General features: G+C 39.2%; 1 protein-coding gene and 2 long non-coding RNA genes across 6 annotated transcripts in view; 2 read left to right on the top strand and 1 right to left on the bottom strand.

Moving 5' to 3' along the window:
* Positions 1-21,610, bottom strand: part of Mub (mushroom-body expressed) — a 106,698-nt gene that overhangs the window by 75,530 nt on the left and 9,558 nt on the right. The window contains exons 2-3 of one of the 4 annotated variants that reach the window (XM_064121719.1): positions 19,333-19,465; positions 440-622 (exon numbers count right to left, since the gene is read on the bottom strand). The gene's annotated coding sequence lies outside the window, so the exon portion shown is untranslated. Of the gene's footprint in view, positions 1-439; positions 804-19,332; positions 19,619-21,610 lie in introns of those variants that run through there. The other 3 variants (XM_064121710.1, XM_064121726.1, XM_064121702.1) reach the window with 3 other exon arrangements.
* Positions 899-3,057, top strand: LOC135162905 (uncharacterized). The gene is made up of 3 exons (XR_010299037.1): positions 899-1,150; positions 1,471-1,759; positions 1,850-3,057. It is a non-coding gene; the product is annotated as an uncharacterized LOC135162905 (long non-coding RNA).
* Positions 3,189-6,478, top strand: LOC135160003 (uncharacterized). The gene is made up of 4 exons (XR_010298486.1): positions 3,189-3,788; positions 4,975-5,486; positions 5,567-5,664; positions 5,847-6,478. It is a non-coding gene; the product is annotated as an uncharacterized LOC135160003 (long non-coding RNA).

The following is a 21,610-nucleotide window of genomic DNA, read 5'->3' as shown; positions in this document are numbered from 1 at the left end:
TAGCCCCTTCAAAGAGCTTCGTTCAAACTACCAACTTCCAGCAAGTCGAGTATTTGTCTTCCATCCTCCGGCAAAGTGGACCCCTGGACATTTTGCCTCTCGGGATTCCTGAATTATTGAGTAATCGCTGGATTTTTCAACGTCACAATAGAAATTTTCCTCGAATGAACGTATTAAACATTAACTAATCTACTAAAAATTCCCTCTCTATCATACCTATCTCCAATTTGTTATCCATTTTCCCTATTTCTCATTCTACCTTATATTCAATCACCAACACCTGAAGAAAACAAATAACTGTAGTGGACAATCGATCGTCGCCTTCCGCACACGTGTGCCCCCAGCGTTTATTCTAGTGTTACGTTAATGCGTGAGATGTCCTACAGGTACTTGCTGGTAAATATGGGAATAATATGGATAAATAAAATGGTTGACTTGCCAGTGACGAGGTTATCCAATGCTTCTGGTCCTTGTACGGCACTTGGTACTGGCACCGGTAGACTCTCTCCGCTTTTTAGGGATTCCCGATGTGCTGATCACACGTTGATGTATCGTGAGGAAAGGGAACAGCTCGTGTTTATCGTCTCAACGACTGTTGTGTTCTCCTCTTCTTTGTTCGTTTCTGTGAGTGTTTTGTTTCCAATTAATGGTGTTTTGTTGTGTTGATTATACTGTGGGGTAGGCTCGGGTGGTGTTTGTTGGTTAATTGTAGTCAGTCGGTATGTGACGAGATAGGTACAAGGTTAATCTGGATTCTGGATTGGTTAACGTGGTGCAGCAGGGCCGGGGGCTGACGCGACACTGAACGCGCCATAACGATGGACTGTGACTTTGCGCATCATTCAGTGCGCAACTAGACACAACTCGCGATATGTCGAAGCTTGAGGTATTGTAAATGTTGGGGTATTTATTTTATTGGCCGTTAAGTGAGAGTGAAGAAGTCATTTCATTATCGTCCATTAGGCTCTTCAAGGGCAATAGAATTTTCTTTTTCTTTGGCAATGAGATGTCAGCATTTTTATTCATTGCTCACGTGAATGTGAATTTTTAGTGGGAAATTTTGATAGTCTGAAAAAAAAACTGAACCCAAATCGAGGAGAACTGTCACGCACGGATGGAGAAATTGAATTTGAATAAAAGCGTCCAACAGGTACAATATTCTAGTATTTCGTCCTTGAAATGTCCACCTCTTACGATGAATGAGATTTATATCCTGAAGTATCTACCACGAAGCCAATGATTTTTTGGTAAATCTCCCAAGTGGATGTAGAGAAACGTCTAGACTTAGAATTCTTTCCTGGGCATGCAGACAAATTTTGATACATCTAGATGTTTATTTGTTGTTAAGTAAATAAAATTTCGAGGTGAGCATTCAATTTTTTTGACAATGCAAACGACTTTCCATTTTCAAAAATTGAAGGTCCGGATTCTGAGAAGAAAAAATTATGTAATGTATTTATCGCACCCCAGGGTCGACCTTATCAAGTACACGTGTTGTGCAAGGGTCTAACATTGGGGAGAACCTGGCAAACCGAGGAGAACTATCACGCACGGTTGGAGAAATTGAGTTGAATAAAAGCATCCAACAGGTACAAAATTCTAGTATTCCATCCTTGGAATATCAACCCTCTACGACGGATGAGATTTATATCCTGAGCCTTCAACCACGCGCCCAACCCTTTTTGATATGTGCACGGAGTACGTGGAGAGATGTCCTTTTTTTTTAATATTTTTATGCACTGAGAAAAAATATGTACAGGTGAGCATTCATCTTTTCAGTACAGTTAATTTTTTTTCCCAGTGTGCAGACCGGTTTTGATTTTTTCGAGTTGGATTTTCTTATTTTTAGAAGAGAAAAAAACAAGTCCATGGATTATACGAGGATCCAACATCGGCGGAAATCTCGGAAAAAGGAGGAGAACTATCACGCACGGATGGAAAAATTGAGCTGAATAAAAGCGTCCAACAGGTATAAAATTCTGGTATTCCATCCATGGAATATCAACCCTCTACGACGGATGAGATTTATGTCCTGAATCTTCCACTACGAATTCAACCATTTTTCGTTGGTCTTCCAAGTTAAGTAGAGAGATATCCCAATTTCGAATGTCTTCGGGGACATGTGGACACCTCTAAGTCAATTTGGGACATGTGGGAGCTTCAATGGGAGATACTTGAGATGTAGATGTCAATGTTGGCATGTCACAATTTTTTTAACATGTCTAAACTACGTTTTTTTCAAATACTTGGGTTCGTTTGAGAAAAAGTGGGAGAGAAAAAAATTTTAATGAAGAGAGGGAGGTGGAGATGAGTGAAAGCATCCAACAGGTACAGAATTCTACTACTCTACCCCTAAAATATTCCACTATTACGACAGATCAAATTTATTCTCTGCCCTATCTACCATAATCCAACCCATTTTGATAGATCTAGCAAGCGCAGGCAGCGAGTGGTTAACCACCGATATCGAAACTCCGTGAGACAAATCCCAAAAACACAGCGGTGAGGAAAAGGGCAGAAGAGCCCTTGGCAACAGGTGATCAGTGGGGGCATCACGTAACTCCCCAGTCGTCGAGGGCATACCGAATTCAACCTGCATGTCGATTCTTGCCAAACTCCATTTTAAGGCTTCAAGTTTGTTGTTTTTGCAAACTACATTCTGTAATTTTATCACGACTTAACCATTTGGTGAAGGATACAGCCGCCCGGTGTGAGTCCTCCGGGGAGAGGGGGAGGCACAGCCGTGAGATGAATTTCCACATAATTTCCCGGTGGACAGAGATGATGTTGGAGGATGATAAAAGACTCTTGGAAAATGCTGGATAAACAAGGGCTGTACGAACATTAATTATCATAGTGTGCAATTTAAATTCATGGATGCAACGGTTATTTGGTGAAAATTTTCAGATTGTAGGAATTTTAATTATATGCAAATTTCGTTTGTGACCCTCTTTTATAACCTTTTATTACAAAAATGCAGAGAGAGACTAAATTCATTTTTGGAATTTGTTGACATGAAAGGTTGCTATTGATTTCACTAAAATTTCATCACTTTATGGTGCACGATAAATTGGTTTCACGTAATAAATATTTTTCCAAAATAAAATCCTGGTTAATTCAATCAATTTTTCAGGTACCCATACTCTCTCCAAACAAGAAGATGTGTGAATTTCTTCTAATTACCCCCATTCTAATCGCCCCCCATTGAAAAAATCACCGGATAATTATCCGTGATGTATCTTAATATCCTCAGGAAGATGAAATATCCAATGTGCATCTCACAAAGTAGTTGTCTGAACCCCTTGAAAGGCACATATCAGTGCAGACTGGAGAGGGTTATGGGGGCCACACGCAATTGAATTTCTAAAGACGTCAATGAGAGAGAGGTTGAATATTGGCAGGCTGACTGTATATACACGTGATCCTGAAGGCACATAGGGGCACAAAGTGGGTACACCGGAGAAGTGTGATATATAGGATGACTACGAGTGGCAGGGGTACGACGTAAAGAGCCTCCAACCCTGAGCAATATCGGTCTGAAGGGCCTATGGAGTAGGTGTGTGAGCTCAAACTCTGCAACGAAACGACGATGAAGAGTGGCATAGTAACATGATGGAAAAGGGTGGGGAAGGGGACTGACGAGAGAATCACCGGGCAAGCTGGGACCCAGAGAGGACACTGAGAGTGTAATGTAAACTAATTAGAAGTGAGTCTACGGCAATTAAGGTCGCCAGAGTGCCTGCTGCTCTGACACTTCTCCAACAACCTATACCACGCTTGATAACAAGGTATTAGAATTATGAGAGTAGCTTTGAGAACATTGATAGGGAGTTATGTTTCATCTTGCGAGTTTTTAATGGACTTTATGGGTTGGACGTGTGGTGAATGGGTGATGGACATGTGGGGTACATCTGCATTGTTGTCATTGTTCCTGCACTTGTGCTGATGATACCAGCTGTCACGTTGGAGTCATTTTGATCTCAAGATTCTAATAAGATGAAAATCCGATTCGAGCTGTTGGTTCAGCTGATAGGGAGATTCATAGACAGGAATTACCAGGGATTTATCTAATAGTGAATGACAAAGTGATTCTTGAAGCCCACGATGACAAGCTCATGTACTCATGTGCATGTATTATATAAGTGTGTTCTGAAGGGAATTAACGCTGATGATAGTCCTTCGTTTGAGGCATAAGAGAATAAAAGTTGGGCGAAATTACTCGTAACAGAGTTATGTAATTCAAAGTACTAGCGAGAGGATGGTAACTCCCACTGATTTTTTAATGAAGTGACTTTAATTCGTTTTTATCCAGAATCTTTTGATATCTGTGAGTTAGTCTTATTTATTTTTTAATTTAGTTATCTTGACGGCAAGAGTGATGACGAGGGAGTAAATAGTGCCGGAGTTAAATGTTCAGAGTGGGAATGAAAATGGGGGGGGAAATTGTACTGGGTTTTTCGGTGGCTGTTGAATAAATTAGGGAAAAAATTAGGATTAAGGTAAGAGGCTCTGCAGAAATGCTGGAAAAACATTCTGTACAATAGGGAGTGCTACGTGGAAGAGTAGCAATCTCAGCAAGTCATCCAAGTCCCTGTCGTGCATCATATTTCACCAGTCTCATTAGTGTTTCTCTATTTTCTTTATACATACCGAGGCTCACTTAACCACGGGCTCTCGTAGGACTTCAACTCGAAACTTTTAATTGCAAATGACCCATTGAGGGATCAATCGATTTAATGTACAATTGGATAGAGAGAGAGAAATATAACCCGAGATCGTTTGTCCTCATTTGTCGTTGCAACGTGATACTGGCTACCTCAACCCAAAACGAATCGTCCTGGTGCTTTTTCAGTTCGATCATTTATCTCCATTTCACGGCTGAACCACTAGCCAGTGGAGCTTTTCACCGTACCAAAAACCACAACTGGCTGTTCCAGATGTTCCTGCTTTAATGAACTTTTGCCCAATTTTCAGGGGGGAATAATATCCTGACAGGATTTACTAGTGAGTGAAAATGATTGGATCAACAGTTACGCGATTTTTTCGACAAAATTAATCTTCGCTTCTACATGAAAACGTGAGATTTTCATTTTCTCAGAGAAAAACTCCCTCCACTGCCGGTAATGATCTCGTGTATTTGTCAGAAGGAGAGGGAAATTGATTGAGAAATGAACATTAAATTACGGCAGTCTCACGAGATTTAAAATCTCTTTACATTTAATATCAAATGTTTATGGAGAGCGATATCTTTTTGGATTTCCCAAGTGCTATTCCTCCACTAAATAAATCTTTATTGCATGAGGTTCGTGTGGCACGAACCATTTCCACGAGCAACCGATGGCTAACCGAATCCATCTCACTAGAGTGATCCAATAATTTCCGTGCCACGATTTCCTCAGTATTATATACATATATTCGGGGCTCGATATGTACCCAGACAAGATCATCTCTATCACCGGAATTTACTCGGAGGAGGATTCAAGAATGTGAGTATATCGAAATTTACATACCACAATTGAACTGATTAAATTTGTTACTCTAATTATCAATATTGGAAATATTCAAGGCCCAATCAAGGAAAATTAATGAAAAACCGAAATCTAAATCAAGAAATTGACGTTTGCATACACGTGAAGCAGACAATTGCGCTTTTTGACAGAACAGGTACTAGATTTTTAAATAAAATTATCATCCCCATATGCATGAAACAATAAAAGGTACTTGCATACCCTTAAATTGAATAGACATTCATTTTTATTCTCAATGTCAATGGAATTTCACTTTTATCTAACAACGTATTACATAATGATTCACTAACGAGATGAATTGTTCTTTCACTTCTAAAGACATAAAGGCTTGACAAAGGAGAAACGAGTTCATACAGCTCGACTTTGACTTGACTGTTCTCCACTTTGATGAGCGACGTCTGCCCCTGAGGAACATTTTTTGACAAACGTCAGCGCGAGAGCCATGAAAAACTCAGTGAAAAATACCACGGGGAAGGGGGTAAAATAGTCTAGAGATAAGGCCGATGAGGCAGAGACAGAAACCCCAAAGAGGATGGTCTGCACATGCAGCTGAGTGAGGAGGATAACCAGTCCGGTAAGAGGGATGAAAGAGAGACCCAGAGGGTGGAGAAGATACTGTAGTGTCGCAATAGACTGCAGATTGGAGAGGCAGACGTACAGTCAGCCCACGCGGTACAGTCAATACCATAAAGAGAGAATTTATACGTAAAATGGGAATGTGGAGGGGGATGATATCACCCGAGGTTCGATTTGTCGGCAGACTATCAGCTTGTAATGCTCAGTGGAAGGGACTGCCCGACTGGAGCTCGATATTACTACTTGTACAAATACAAATGTCCTCGTGCGGGACAAGTGGCAACTACAGGGGTTCTCATGTCATTTTTCCTGTATTTCTTGTAATGTACATACACTTGCAATTATAATAATTAAAATCCTGTAGAAAGCACTTGAAACTTGATAAAATTATTGAACTAAATTATCACAATGTTTGCTGATCTTTAGAGCATCATTGACCCCCATCTGATACTGTCTACTGAATTTTTTAACTGTAAATAAAAAATTTTTATTTTAAAAGTACGTGAAGGGTCTGAGTCTTGGAATTTCAATTCTGCCCTTTGAAAAATGAAAACATCTTTTTCTACGTGCGAAAGTCCTCGTCATAAGAGAAATGGCTTTGATTTGATCGCAGGGGGAAGCCCCCGATGAATGTTATTGATGGAGGGTATGAAACCCTGGGATAAGTACATATCTTTATCCCTCATCGACAGTCAATTTATAGTTGAGAGGTGGTGCTCAGTAATTTCTGGGCGGACACGAGATGGGCCAATTGCCCGTCCATTATGCGACATTATACTTTAACGCCGGCAGGCTGAACGAAACACTTCCGGTAATCATTCCCCTCGTTTTCTAATGTCTATATACTCTTTCCCTCCGAGGCTGGGGTTGAGGAAAATGGACCTGTCTCGTCTGCCAATATCCCTCCAGGCAAATAGGGTGAAAACTGAGCGTTTTTTTTTAATTGATACAAATAGTGATGGGATTCATCGTCGAGGGGCTAATCATTTATGGCCTATTGTCAAGCAGAATAACAAAGTTGACAGAAACATACAATCAGAGTAATTTCACATTGTTCTCATTAATTCTACGATATCAAGTCCTGAATTTTTTTATGATCAATTTTTCGGCGGAACAGTCCAATTAAATTTAAAAAATACGTGATTGTTATTGAATATTTCTCTCCGTGTAAATGGAATTTACAAGATGTTAACAGGGAGGGAAGGTCCATATTGCCCAACCTAAGCTGCCACTAAGTATTTCCCTGGCAGAGAAGTTTTGCCATTTGAGTCGGAGATGCGAGAAATGGAAAGAGTGGAGGCAAACTAAACGGCCGAGGGATGGGGTAAAAGTGGATGGTTGGAATATCAGGGATGGAGGTTGAGGGGTGGGAAGGGGACAAGTCCAGGAGGAAGAGAGAAATGAAGTGACAGTGGGAGAGGAGTGAGAGAAGCCTCGAGAAAACTTGGGGAAGGCAAGAGTCTGGCCAGGAAGAAGTCCGTCTCAGGGTCTCTCTCGGCGTTTGGATGCCGTTCCACGGGGGCGTAATATTGATCATGCCCTAGACGGGAAGGGTGGAATGTCTGCACTCTCTCTCGTTTCTCTCACTCCGCCAAAACTGAAAGAGGGTGGTGGAGGAGGTGGGAGGGGGATGAAGAGAAAAGGGGTGGTTAGGAAGAAGGGAACACAAACGAGGCATTGCAGAACTGCATCCATGTCTTTTAAAGAGGTATAAAATATTTTTCAACATTTTTTAACGTCTCTCTTGCAGGATTTCACGATTCCCGAAATATTCTCACATGTAAATTTTAAATAAACTACTGTTTTCATCGATCTCTCATTCATTTAACTATTTTTTTAAATGTTTAACAGCGTTATGTGAGTATACACTCATTTGTTATATTATCAAAGAGGAAGGATAAATATAAATGTCAGTTGACATTATCGTAATTTTGGCGTAAATCTAAATCGTCATAAATTTATTCAAATTCACGATCTTACGGGATCGTTTTTTTACGTAATTTTGAAAGTGACAATTGGACTGGAAAATTATTTTCCCTCAAGTGGATTTTTTAGTTCAACAAAATGAGTTGACAATTAATTTGCCGTAATTCCTGGACTATTTCCCCAGCGTCGTGATGAATTTTAAGAAAAAGTCGAGATCAATTAGACGAAATAATTCCTATCTGGTTTATCATCACCCCAACACTGTTCAATATTTTTTCTCACAATCATGAATTTTTTTTTTGTCGACGCGACAGGTTAAGCCGTTGGATGGAGCGCGACCCTTTAAGCCAGACGGGACTCTTCTATGGTTTCAACTCCTCTCTGTGTATTGCGAGAGCTATACCCTCGCATCAACCCCTCCGTCGAACGCTCAGTATTTTTTTTTCATTTGCTCTCCTCCACTACATCACCCAGTCACTCCTTTTTTTTTTCACCAGCAATGGAGGGACTTTTGGGGGCCCTTGGATGTTGAATAAAAAAAATGAGAGAGTAGAGCCGATTCTCGACACTTCATAAAACCCATGTAAGGCTTCGTCACCCTCATGACTTCCTCGAGTTGTAGAGCCTCATTATTCACAACAATTCTCCCAGCGAGAATTGTGAAAAAATTTTTGTAATCAGGGCACATAAGAATGGGGTCATAAATTTAGCATAATATCTAGAAGAATGAAAACTTAAAATTCAGTCAGAGCATAAAATAATTCACAATGAAAAAACGGCAAATAGTTTCGTGAAATTGGATTTAAAGCGATGAATAATTTTTTTTTCCCTTCACCAAATCGAGAGGATAGAGTGAAATACCGTTAGTTGGCCCTCCCCATATAGCGGAGAGACCACTCCAATTATCGTGAGCCTGAGACCTCTCCCTCTCTCTTCAACTGGTTGAAACTGACGTCAGCGATTCATTAATTTTAATTAAATATCCTTAATTTTCATGGGTATCCATCGCCGTGCGCTCGGCCATAGAGTGGTGAAAAAAAAAAAAAAACCGCCAGATCGAAATGAGAGAAAAACTCCACCCCACCCCTTCCTCCCGAAATATGAAAGAGAAAATGAGAAACATGTATATTCGCACAGTACCGCACGCCGTGCGTTATACAATTTATTCAGGACGAGAGACTCATTTTAACCGGCTTTGAACTTTTTCCTCTGTCATGACGGGAAAAAAAATGGAGGGGATTTGTCGTTAAAAAATTTAAAACGAAAGTGTATTTATGGAGTGGGGTAATTAAAATTTATGGACAATGAGACGTGAATTTTTTTCTGCGACTCCACAGAAGAGAACAGAGAATTTCATCACGAGGAGAAATTTAAAATTTATTTAAATTATTGAAAATCAAATCTCTAGGTATGCAATTTCTTCGATGAATTTTCCCTTGAGAAGAAAGAAGACCGAGCAGTATCAATTGCTTCTTCCAGTTGTTCAGCAGTCAGGAGAAAGTAGGAGGAAATCAAATAAAAGAAATAAAGGGGCATTTGTCGTTAAATAATTTCAATCAACTCTTATTTACAGTAGAAGAGAATGAAAATTCATGGACCATTGGAAGATGACTTTTTCATCGACTTGAGAAAAGAGAAGAGGCAATTTAATTATTTAATTATGCTATTTTGAAGATGAATGTCGAGCGCTGGAGAAAAAAAAAGAAGATCAAACAACATCAATCGCTCCTCCGACTAGTTTAAGAGGGATGAGAAAGTGCAGTGGAACAAATAAAAGAGTAAAGTAGAATGGCGAAGAGCGAGAGTGCCTCATCGATATGCTAAAGACGTCTCCTTCGATACCACCGATTATCCTGTTTATAAATCCTCCCACTCCAACACCCTCTAATGTAACAGAGCACGACCATTAACCCTCGACTTCTCTCCGTATATATTCATGCCTGCATCCGCTACTCAGGTTAACTCCGACTCAATATTCCACTCAAGCAGATTTGCATGTAAAATTGAATGATATTATTATTATCATCTCCATTTAGCTCATTCAACATCAGCATTCAACATGACAATCACCCGAAAATAAACCAATGTCTGAAATCACGTTTTTCTCTCCTCAATTAAGACGTTTATCTCTTCAAGTTCAGTAGCGAAGCGGTAAAACGAGATGAGTTGACTTATCTCTGAGTCTAGTTTTGAAGCAATAACTCAGAATCTAAGGGAGATACTGGAATTTTCATAATAGAATTTATCACACAGAGAAAAAGAAATTATTTTTGCCAAATATCCATTTACCTCAGAAAAATATTTATTTTTTGAAAATTGTGTTTCTCCAGTCTAATCATTGGCCAGGGGGACCGAATCAGGTTTAAATTATGATAATCATATTACTCTAGAAGATGAGTATTTTCCACATGTCCCTGAGTGAACTCTGTCAATAATTATTTACTTTTTTTTCATCTCTGATTTTCTTGAGAGGAGAATTTTGATAAATTATTTAATGCTCATAATTATTGCAGGAGTTCACTCAAAGTTATCATTAACATGATTATATTCTAGAACAATATAATTATCGTAATACTCGCAATTCCGAATTAATGTTTCGTCTTCTCGTTTTTAATCCGCAGAAACTAATGACTTAAGAATGCCAGTTGCCGAATAAACAGCAGAGCATCGAGAATAGGTGAAGAGCAAGTGGAAAGCCTCGCATATGCAAACCTCGGCGAATATTGCCATTCCCTCCTCGGTGTGTAGTAAATAGGAGTATCGACGTGTTATGCTACGAGGGCTTCATAACACTGGCAAGTCAAACAGAACCGAAACTGCGAAATGAGCGTACGTTCGTGGCAAATACAACGCATCAGTCTGTGTTTCAGATGCAGCTTAGTTATTGCACCCTGTGTACGTCTACCTAGTTGAATTTAATTTGTTATTCTCGGTTGCATAAAAAATCATTGAATATTCTGAATGGAAATAAACAACGGGGACGAATAACATTTTCAGGTCTGAACTCAATTTCATCAAAATTTCAAAATAACTAATGGATTTTTTTTTTCAAAATAAAAGCAATCATTCAGTATCAATCATTTATACAAATGATTTGTTAAAAGTGGTGGTTCCCACCCTCCGATACTGCATAAATAAATGAAAAGGTTTACTGTATTTTCAGATAAATTTAACATTTATGATCTTTCCCCAAGAAATAAAATTCAATGTCAACAGGGAAAAACTGATATCATCTCTAATCTCCCAGCATCGACATCCCCCCTTGTTTGATGTTTTTCTCGTACACAATGCACTAGTTGTCAGCCATCCCATTTTATAACGGAAGACAAGGAAGGACGAATCAAACGGGCGCACTCGGAAACGAGAGGACGTGACGAGGCCATTCGCATCATTCACGCTTCCCCTGTGGGCTTTCTTCTTCACCCTTTTTTTCGACAATCTCTACCCCCTTCTGCCTCTTGAAAACTACTCCAAGGAGGAACGGGAAGAACATGGCCAGACATGCACACCCCCTTTTTTTTCTCTCCCACCCTCGTTCCATTCTTCCGTGTCCCTCATTTTTTTTTTTCGCGACTTTCTTTCCTTCCAGCTTTGCACGGAAACTCAAAGCTCTTTCACGTCCGCATCCTAGGCCCTACGCAACTCAGACATTTCCACTTCATAATTTAGAAAACAGAAATTAGAACGAGAAAAAATTTTCCTCATTTTTGTAAGAAATTTAAATCGTTTTAATTAATGGTTTATCTTTCGACTGAAAAATTTCCCTGAAAATCTTTCCAATTTTATATAATTGCGCGCACTTTAATTTAAGGAGAAATCAGAGAGGAGTGAAAATGTTATTTTTATCAGCAGTAATAATAATATATTTAATGCTCTGAAATATTTTACGAGTAAAATTTTTCATCACATACACGAGACTCAAAGCACTTTCAATTCAGTGTCTGAATTCTCCATTTCAGACATTTCCACTTTATAATTTAACCCCTCTGGTGAAAGAAAATTTTTAAAAATTGTAGAGACGTTTTACTAAATTGTCACCGCGATTTTTCTACCCAGTAAGCATAATACCCCCTTCTAACTCTGATTAACATTTCAATTCATTAATTTAATGGTACGGAAAATCTGAATTTTATGAGCTCAGTGTGACTCGGACAAAAAAAAAACTGGCATTTTTCATCTGAAAATGTCGTCGCGATGCACTCGCTGTATTCCCCAGTTTGCACATACTCACCCCCTTTTTTCACTTCCTCGGAAATTTTTTTTTTTCTGTTTCGTATTTGCTATGCAGTGGCTCGTTATTAATCCAACGAAAGAGAACCCTGGGCCGCGCCCTGGGTTCTCGTTGTCCAGCTCTTTCGCGTGAGTTTGTCCAGACCAGTGAAACAAACGCGTTATAGAGAGACAAAAGATGAGACGGGGGGATAAAAAATGAATTGGAAAGTATAAACAAGTCTCGAATTTTAGCTGAATCCAAATAGCGATATTTTGTCTTGTTTTAGTGGGGAATATAAATCAACAGAATCCGGGAACGAATGAATTGTACAATTTGTGGGAAATGAGAGATATGAATCAAGGGAATGTACTAGTTTTTTCATTTCACTTCTCTGGAAAATGATGAGGAATTATTTATATGGGATGGCAGCAGGAAAAAAAGTCAATCTTGCTATAAAAAATAGCTCTGGATATTATTAAACAACATACATATATATCTAAATTTCACGCTATTTTTGCTGATATTTTTCAAACAGTAAAAACTGTCTAAATGGCATGAAAATTGGCTGAAGGCATTCGAGCGATGACCAGTGCAAGTGAAATGAAAATTTTATCAAATGCTCAACGAGCAGTGACTACATTACAATCATATTTATAATTAAGACTAGAGATATTGCAGATACAGGAAAATAAATTTTAGGTAAAAATTAAACCTCCAAGAGGCCAAACGAGGGATAAAAACGTGACCTAAAAAGTCCTGGATTGTCATTTGACCCCGCGTTTAGCCCTCCAGAGGTCTAATTTTTATCTAAAAATTGTTTCTCTGCAACAATTGAGTTTTAACGAATAATCGCAAAATCATAAAATTTTAGATTGAACTGAAAGTTCATGAAATTCCCAATCTCTGAAAGTCAGTCTTTCCCTCATAAAATAATAAATATGCAAATCCCTGACTCTCATAGTCACTTCTCTTCCCCTCCTCTTTCCATCAAAGTAACTGCTAAAACCGAATAGACTCCACCCGCAATTCGCCACAATTGCCATCATATCACAATCACTGATATGAGTCACAATCCAGTCACCTGCAACCCCACATAAAACACCACCTCCCATCACATGAAATAACAGTGAATGCAGTGTCGATTCGCAACTTTGACAATAGCTAAAACCAAGTAGAATCTCCTCCCCAACGCTTCAGTGGACATATTCTAGACGAATGGAATACAGACGACGAGTTGATAGAACATGAAAAGAGGAAGAAGGAGGAAACGATATCGGCTTATCCGAGAGAAAATAACAGTATGGCACCTCATCTCCTCCCCCTTCTGCAACATGTCAAAAAGATGTACACGTGTATCGGCCCTCTCTCCATCCTTTAGGATTTGTGCAACACTCCAGCACTCTATTCAATTACACCTGGGACCCGATAGAAAACTCCGACAGTTTCGAGAAGGGGAGGAATCCCTTTCTTTACCCCAGTTCACTAGTTGTTAATATATTAAAATTCCATTTGTATGAAAACATCGCGATTTTTTTTTCTTCTTGTCCTCTTTGTTTAACTCTGGTGAGACAACTGGGGAGATACTACCCTCTGAACCGTATGTGAGAGACAAACTTTCTGAGATGAAATTTGTTATCAAATGAATTTTCCGGAAATTCTTCGGGGAGTCATCTCTAAAAATTGATGATTTTTTGACAAAATTTTGCATTACCTGTTAGACGAAGCATAATAAGAATCAAAAAACGCAGACAAAAAATTCTTAAATTTGGAATTCAATGAAAATTCGGGGCAGTCTTTCAGTAAATTTTGCAATTCATTTCTTTCTAATATTGGATAAATTTGCAATGAATTTTCCAGTAAAAGTATTTGTGGCAATTAATGGAAATTGATGATATGTTTTTTACAATTTTCTGAAAACTATTCTTAACTTAATTCAACTTTTCATCGGATCTGATAGCTTCACACCCTCAAGGAGGGGGATATCTTTCTTTGCCCTAGTTCATTAGTCATTAATAGACCAGATAATAGGAGAATTCGCTCAACTTTAGTGAATGGATTTAACTGAATCATTTTTTTAATCCGCTTGAATGAAATACATATGCTTTGGAGTTTCCTAAATAAGTCTCGATCATCCAATGAAATATATTCGCATGAGAGCATAACGAGTTCTATTTTTATTCTTCTGCTCTTTCTACCCTCACCGAGAGTGTGAAATAATCAAGCGTCTTCGTCTGGAGGGAGAAAAAAAAATGAGAGAACCCCCTTTATTCAATAGTTGAATGAAATTTCTCACTGCTGAGCCTACTGTGGTTGTTATAATTAATTAATGAGATTTTTCCCCCAGTCTGCAGTCCACCCACTCCAAAACTTGATATATTCCCCCGATAATGCTCATGTAACAATGATGCAACTCGTTGTTACAATGAGCTCATGAAAAAACCAGATGATTAAAGGGATCGTAACAACGCACGAAGTGATAGGGAAATTGATTAAAAAAGCGAAGATGAAAGGCGCGTAGTTGAAAACCCCGAGGTAAAAAAAAAAATCTCAAATGACAAAAGAAAATAGAGATCGATATATCGATGAGTCTCGGGGGGACAGCTAAATATTCATTCAACATCAGAAGGTGTATAAATTTTCATGATGCTTTTACTCGTTTTCCTTCAGCACACAATTGAAAAAACAGAGCCGTAGATGCATGTATAAATAATTTTTTATCCTCTCCTTCCTTCCCTAACTTTGAATTGCAATTTCACTGTGGCTTCATCGAGTTTCAAGAGAGGTCTCATGAAAAAATACGTTAACAGAGGGAAGCTAATTGATAAGTAATCGACAATTTAAGATCTAACTTGTCTCTAGTAAACACTGACGATGACTGTACGAAATTTTCTTAAATTATAAACATAAAATTGGACGATTTTTCCTGGCAAGATCTAGTTAATTGGACTGTCGATAAATACCCTCATTTCATCGTAAATGATTCGCAAAATTGACTCGCCAAAAATTCCCTGACTAAAAATCCCAAAATGATGAACAGAATCTTCTTCCACTCGTCCCATTACCTGATATCTGCACGTGACGTGCAAAATAGCCATTTGTCGGCGTATTGCGAATTTATCTGCGATGAATAACGACACCATGCAATATAAACCCAATTTCCCACTCATTTCGTTAATCATTAATAAACAATCGGTCACACACACTCAACCATACGCTTCACCAACTCCAGAGGTGAAAATTCCCTGTTGCGTTGCCCAAAAAAAATGGAAATTTCGACTTGACGAGTAGAATGCTGCGACTGGAAAGTAAAAAAAGGAGATTATAACATACCCAGCAAGTGTACAGAGGCATTGGAGTTACAAAGACAAGGTAAAACCATGATAGAAGGAGAACGCGCTACATGACGCGTGGCATCACGTGGGATATTGATCGCAATAGAGGTAGCGCTCAACAAAGACGAGGATGCAGCATCCACACGAGCCATTGCGGCCTTACCCTACCTACCCCAAGCATCATCCACCCCTCTATATATACCTATCCACCTTTCATCACTCCCTCTTCCCCACCACCTATCCGACCCCTATTGTGCATTCCCTTATGCCTCCGATCTCACCGGCTTCTCGCTATACTCACCTCTGTCGCGCTCTGTTTCACTTTCAACTACCCCATCCCCCTATTTTCTCCTGCTTCCGTTCAGTCTCCAACTACCCATCTACTTTTATAACCAATCTCTCTCACCCTCTCCCACTATCCTCCCCCCTCTCTCTCTCTCTCTTCACCATCCACATGTCCGACGGTTAGCCACAGTCCTGTCAACTATACCCCCTCACCCCCCCCCTCCGCCCCCTACTCCACCATCAACGTGGGCAGACCGAGCGAATGGTTAATTATTAAACCTATAGAGGAAAATTCATCAAAATCGGTTGGTAACTGAATGCGATGAAGTTTACCGTGAATGGGCTGCCTCGACGATGCACTGGGATATTGGTTGTTTTTAAACTGGATGGAATGGGACGTAGAGGAGAGCTATATGGAAGGGAAAATTGCTGATGAAATTGAATTTGATGGGACACATGGTCCGTCAAAAGTTTGAATTTAATTTTGTTTTTATTTTGATATTTGATGGGGATTTTTCAATTGAATTTGTTATTTGTAAGAATAGGGGGGGGGGGATGCATAAATTAAATTTCTGGATTGGAAAAAAATCAGATTGATTTCTGGTAGCATGAAAGCGTCATTACTATTACAGTTTCCGAAGAATTTGCAGAGATTTTCAAGTGAGAAATCCATAGGTTTAATGGAACCTTGAAGAAAGCTGGGAATATTAGTGAAAGGTTGTATGAAGATCCATTAATTCAAAATGATGAGTAATTTCGTACTGGTTTTTAATATGCAAATTGAAAATTCAGCTGGATGTGATAATTCGTAAAATATAATGTTTTTTTAATAGAAGCATTATAAGATTTTGAATAGAATTGCCTCGAGTAAACGTATTTTCGAATGTTCTACTCTAAATAGATAACAAATTGTACATAATGTAGTGAAGTAATGTGTAAAATCAGTATTTAAACGCACAGAGATTTTCCACGTGCCACCTTTTTAACACAACTTAGATCTCTTTCCCCGGAAAATTAATAATCAATGATCTACGAAATTCTAATTCACTCCTTTTTAGCCACAACATCCGCCACGATCCATCATAACAAATTCATTAGCCAATGAATGATAGAGTAATAATTATAGACTCAATTAAGACTTAAATTCGCTTCTCTGTTCTCAATGACGAATAAAGAGGATTACTGAATAATTAATCCACGCAAATGGTAAAAGGTGAATCTATATATATCGAGGTATTGATTTTAAAGGTCAGTGTGATGGAGAAGATGCTGGTTAAGAGAAAAAGAATAAGAAGGGTCTCTGACAGGGTGAGGAAATGGGGGACGAATGGTGGAGGAGTAGAAGGACGAGGGGAGGATAGACTGGGGCTCTCGAGAACCGATAGATAATTGGACTGTAGGATTCTTCGGGAATTCAACAGAGCTCGCTTCCTCCGGACTCTGCATTTATTCTTTTTTCGACTTGCTTTATCCCTCACCGCGAATCCGCTCATTTCACTCTTTACTTCAGTCTCCATTATTTCATTTTATCCGCCCAGTGATTCGTTATTTTATTTTCTTACTTTTTTCGGGATTTAAAATTCCGTTGGGATTTTTTTTTCTTTCACAAGCGAATTGATGAGTGAAGGCACCGGCAGATCGGCAGGGGGTTGGAGGACAGGAGGAGGGGGAGGGGGGGTCTAAATACCCCAAATACCATTCTTCACGTCACTTAGACCGACCTATTTTATCTCTCGGTCCAAGTGGACGGAGGGGAAAGGATTTCGAAGAAGAAAACGAACCTAGACAATTCTTTCTACAACTCTATAAACAGCCAAAAAGAACTCGCGCGAAAGACCGGCAAAAGGTGAGAGGATGAAGGGTGAGTGGCGAAAAAGTATCTGAAAAAAAAAATAGGAAAAGGAACGATAGAAAAGCGAAAGAAAATGAGGAAATGGGCGAGGGGTCGAGCTTGGCGGTCCAAGCGAATTGCTTTACGCTCCCCACTTGGTCGGGATATCTTTGGATGAAAAGCCATGCTAAGAGCGACCATAAAAAGAAGAGAAAAGAGATGAGAAAAAAAAACGTCGCCGCGAACGAGTGGTGAAACATGCAGATAAAATGAAAAAAAAAAAGAACTGTTGAAAACTGCTGGTGAACCGAGGGAATTAATTTCTAATGATGATGTCAGTCCGCCGAGAGCTCGTCTCCTTTTATCTATTATTCTTTTCATACCGAGGGTAAGGCTCATTTAAATTGGACTAGCTGGGATGCACTGGATAATTAAAGTTAAATAAATTCTTGTATATTAATTACTTGCATTTCAAGAGTCAATTCAGCAGGGGCTTGTCCCCCTCCCCCCAATATTTTCAATTTTAAGGGATGAGAACGACATCAGAGATATTTTCGTGGGCCTCAATAATGTAAAATATTCATCCCTTGACCAAATTTTAGCCAATTGAATTTCCAGGAAGGTCGAAACGTTGAGACGCCACATCCCACCGCCATTTCTCACAGCCGGATAAATCGATATGAGCTTTCTATTTTCTCCCACACCATCCAACCTCCCACGAACCACATGCAGAAGCAACTACATAGGGATATCCTCATGGATTTTCAATTTACATTTCCACTTGTTTTTATTTCCCCCAACCTCTAAAGCTAATTAATTTATCAGCATTCACTCCATCACAGTAAACACGTAAACAGTTCTCGTTAATTACAGGGAATTTTGAAAATACTAGAGTAACGATGGAACTGTCGTGTGTACTTTACCACTGTAAAATTGATGATAACATCGATACTCTCTCAGCCTACTGTTTTTTTCCGAGGTTTATTGGAGAGTAAAAAAAAAATCCAGGCAACAAATATTTTCTAGCTAAACCCTTGATTGCCATTTCGATTTCAGTCTTTCAATAAAATCCAAACTGCAGATATTTGATGTGAAGTAAAGCAAATCCCTCTGGACAAATGGAGAGAGATGATAAAACCATTGGTGGGAAAGGGACCGTAAATCCCCGGAGGGTGTGTATTTTTTTCCCCTGAAAAACGTACACATAAGATGGGAGAGAAATCGCGAAAATACTTTAAAAAGTAGTGTCTTCAAGACACTCTAGTTTACGATCAAATATCACAAAATTATCATCATATAAATAGTATTTTAAAGAAAAATACATTTCATTATTGTTTAACTGCCTCCAAAGTCCATTTCATCACCGCTATTTTCAATATTATCAAAATTATTGTTATTTACCCGACGTGATGGCCCATTGAGAAACAATAAAAGTAGCATTCACCAAAAGATAAATTACAACATATCCAGAATGTCCAGAATGTATCCCTTAAACTGTCCCCTTGGACCGTCCAAAACAGTTTAAATTTTTAAACCCAAACATTCCGGACTCAATCAATGGGCCAATAGCCTCTTAACTTCGCACCCAATTTTTTCCACCACTACAATGATAAATCTAAAGAGAACAAAAAGTCTACTCACCCCCTCAGGAAATGCCTCTTTGCCAGCTCCAGCTTGATGGCACTCACCACACGATCGTCTCTACGACGAAAAGCCAAACGATATCTGGCCTAACCACCACCTGGACACGTACCAGTCTCACTTTCAACTCCTCCTATCGGTGAAAAAAAAAATGGAAATATTTCTGAATTACTCACTCCTTCCACTGTTATGTTCGCCGGAATACGTTTGGGTGGGATTACAATGAATCAGCGAATCACCAGTGACAATATTAATCGGTGATTTTCGGGAAATGGTAAATTAGCAGTTACGTACAGCACGGACCGATCACGTCTGCGACAGTATCATCGAAAATGATTCTAAACTTAGAGATGCGTTGGGAAAATGAGAGAGGAAAAATGAGGGAGAGGGAGATAGAGGCTGAAGAACAAGGGAGCTGAGAGGAAGATGAAGAGAGTTGAGTCGTGCCCGAAGCAATGACAAATACAATACACGCCAGTTTCGCTCCGATGGCAATCACATCTCATCCTAGGTCTATCTGCACTATGTGCTATCGCTTCATCTCACTCGACATGCAACACGCCTTAGGATCTCGGTGATTTCGTTTGGTATTGAGAGGAAAGGGGGGGAGGGGAGGCATTATTTCTGGTGCCAAAGTCTACGGATACAGCCGAACTCTTCGTCCCTGGAATATATCAGTCACGTGATTAAGGAGACATTAGGAGAATAGGAAGTAATAACGAAATCAAGTACTTGAAGAAGTGAAACATAAATGTGACTGATATTTCCAAGAAGTGTTCTTATCTCCTCATACCAACACCGCAATAAATTTGCATCAGATGTCATGCTACAAAAATACATTAGAGCTATCGATTGCTCATAAAAACTAAACCTTCACGAAAGCTCGCAAGACAAACGATGGAAAGTAATCTACAGATAAATAGTTGATTGTGACATAAAAAACGTACCCACAAAAGTCAATGTCAGGGGTGAAAGTACCATGAGGAAGGATTATGCTTGGAATTTTATTTGCACCAATCGTTGTGTAAACCCCCAATAGTCACTGATTTTTCTTGTCCCATTCTGTCTCCTCCTATTTGTTTCTATCCAAACCCTCGGAGTCAAATAAATTTCAAATCAAAAAGACTGATACATACACCAACTCTGCAACACCATTGTTGCATTTCACTTTTTTTTTTCTCTCCAGCCCTTTTTCCCTCGTAATTGTCCCTCTCTGATACAGTGATTTTTTGTTGCGATTTAATTGGAAAAATTCGATGCGCAGTGGGCAATTGTACGCTCGTATAACAATTTAACAAGCGCAGATCCGAGGTAGTATCGAGATATAATAGAAAGAGGAGTTGAAAGTTGAACGAGTAAGGGACGCCCTCTCTCATTTCAATGTACATTCCACTCGTACATATCCATGAAAAAGAAAAAGACGAATAAAAAACTATAACTGGTATGACATAATCCTCAATTCAGTTGGGAATATACCTCAGGGAGTCTGGTGACCCCTTCCAACAAATTGGATAGGCAATAATAGAAGAAAACAAGACAAAAGCTGATTCCATTAAACCTAATGAATAATCCTCCCTGTACGCAGCGTTGAATCCGCGTGGTGGAAGTGGCCAGAGATGGCTCTTCAGGTTGGGTAGTGGTCATGAAACTTTCACAGCTGCTGATACGGCCCATAAAGTAACCTATGTAAATCCACGAGAGACGAGGATAGTTGCACGAGGTTTGTACGTCTTGTGCTGGGAATATACTGTACTCTCTTGGCCCTCTGCACACTCCGTTTATGACACACACGACTGAATCTCATGTGACTGCAGTTTATGGCTAACGTAAATCCTAAAGCCACACGGTTCACCTGACTCACTCGACGCATACATGCTGAATACACCTTATTGCCGAATCATTCGAACAAACGCGGAGAATCGTCAGCACTTCGAGAATATAAGTGATCTATATCCCCGAAGAGTACCTAATAAAGACAGAAATTTTATTATAAATAAATTGCATGAAATGATGAAATGTATAAGTATTACCGCTCGATAATGGAATACCACCAATTTTCTATTTTGGAAAATAAATCGATAATTCAATGTTTGTGTGCTGCGATGGAGCTCCAATATTTAAAACTATTGACCTCTAATTCAGCTGAAATTCCACGGAGAATAACCATCGAATATAGTACGTAATCAACCGAAACGTTTCGATCGTCTGAATATCCTCCACATGTACCAGAGGAGTAAGAGCCATAACCCAAGTACATAGTCCCAGCTAGATCTCCTCA

This window comes from Diachasmimorpha longicaudata, chromosome 1 (genome assembly GCF_034640455.1).
Source record: "Diachasmimorpha longicaudata isolate KC_UGA_2023 chromosome 1, iyDiaLong2, whole genome shotgun sequence".
In the NCBI taxonomy this organism is placed as follows: Eukaryota; Metazoa; Arthropoda; class Insecta; order Hymenoptera; family Braconidae; genus Diachasmimorpha; species Diachasmimorpha longicaudata.
This window is presented reverse-complemented; position numbering and strand designations above follow the sequence as displayed.